Source organism: Nelumbo lutea, chromosome 6, assembly GCF_056320005.1.
Source record: "Nelumbo lutea isolate HS-2025 chromosome 6, American lotus-T2T, whole genome shotgun sequence".
NCBI classification, from domain to species: Eukaryota; Viridiplantae; Streptophyta; class Magnoliopsida; order Proteales; family Nelumbonaceae; genus Nelumbo; species Nelumbo lutea.
In genome coordinates this window covers 36,705,336-36,707,155 of record NC_142689.1, presented here as the reverse complement: position 1 = coordinate 36,707,155, position 1,820 = coordinate 36,705,336, and the positions used below count along the sequence as shown (strand labels likewise).

Here is a 1,820-nt window from a genome sequence, read left to right as displayed (position 1 = left end):
CATGAAATAAGAAGAGGACTTGTCTTAACAGATAACAGGGTCCCTTCAATAAGATTGCTATATCGATCCATACCTAAAAGATAGATAATTGCATGTGACATGTAAAGATCTGATCATAATGTCATCTCTATATTTTCTTCTACAAGTATATCATCGAAATTTAACAAGAAGACAAGTGCACATCGATCGATAGGTACACATATATTTATTGAATCCTTACAACTAGTACTAGAGGTGGATGCGAACATCTTATTGGAGAGATCACCTTCTTACATGTACAATAGCACATATATATAAAAAAGAGTGGCTCATGGGCAAAACACAACCCTGTAGTTAGTACCGCCGGGGCAGGTTAATGTGCTTGTCTGTTGATCATTGCTGGGAAAACTGTAAGCATCCGGGCACATTTTCCTGAAGAACTGAGACAAGGGGGTGGGCTCGCAGTTCCCAGAGTAGCAGCAGTATTGGTTGGTCTTGTATACAGTGCATGGGTGGTTACAGCCTCCGGGGACCTTAAGCACAGTTGGGCATTGCCCTACGATGTCAGCTGCGCATCTGGTCCGTCGGCATTTGTCACTGATAGGGCTTAACTCCACGGGGATGTTAAAGCCATCTATCAGAGAGATGTCGTAGAAATCCACGTTATTGAATTGATTTAGCGCGTATTCAACCAAGGTGTTGGGCGGGGTGCCGAAACCTTGGCACTGTAGCACCCCACCTTAGTCACCGGTCAGACACTGTCCCCGGCCGTTTGCATCGAAGCTGCAGTTGGTGCGGCCCCAAATGCGAGCTCCCTCTGTGCCAGCTGTCACGTTGATGGTCCACGACTGGCCTCGTTCAAGCCGCTGGCCACCACCTGGGGAAGCAGCGGCCCAGACTGTGTAGGGACATTGGTTTCGGACCTCAAATGTGGCTGAATGCGTGGAGATGAAGAGAATAGCAGAGTAAAGGAGGGAGACGATGGAGAGTTTTCTTGCAAAGGCCATCTTCAGCTACCAAGAAAGATTTGATGAAGGAGGTATTTACAGAAACATTTGATGAAGGGGTGATTATAGTTGATTAAGTGGTTAGTACTCGGTACTATTAATTGGAAAGTTTAGGCACATATTTTGTTGACTAATCAGGATTGTGGAATAAGGGCAAGGTTCTCTATTGGACAAGAGAAGAAGAAAAATATCCACTTTAGTTTTCTACAGATAAGGTGAGGTGGGCAAGCTTAACGGGCTTATGCTTCCTTATTTTCTACAGAGCCCATGCCAGAAATCTCGTTTCATTTAAAACTAGCCTTTGACTTCTCTGGTGATGATGATGATTCAAATTCTGGCTTATACAGAGAATGAAAGTTCCGTCTCATAAAACGACATTGGATCATCTAGACCATTCACCACAGTAAGTCCATGTTTTGGAATGCTTATGTTAAAAGTATGTGTTTATTGGAATAAGCATATATTTGCATTTGGCACTCAACTTTTTTAAATCTTTATTTAAAAAAAAAGCACTTATTTCATATTGGGCGTTTGATACTTTTTTTTTCTTCAATAAGTACTTAAATAAGTATTTGTGATTATTTTGTCCTTTATTTTCTTTCAAAATTTTAAAATATACTCTTATGAAAGTATTTTTATTAAATTATTTTTATAGAAACATTTTTATGAAAGTATTTTTATAAAATCTAACTAGGGATAATTTTATAAGTGGTATTTTAAAATTCAACTAGAGATAATTTTGAAAGAAAAAATGAAAAAATGCTTATTGCATAAACACTTAAAAAAAAAAAAGATAGAAAATTGGGCTTAAAAAATAAGCCTCTATTTTTAAAA

General features: G+C 38.8%; 1 pseudogene; it reads right to left on the bottom strand.

The window, feature by feature from the left end:
• Positions 1-308: 308 nt before the first annotated feature.
• Positions 309-1,365, bottom strand: LOC148848563 (thaumatin-like protein pseudogene; annotated as a pseudogene).
• Between the last annotated feature and the right edge of the window lie 455 nt (positions 1,366-1,820).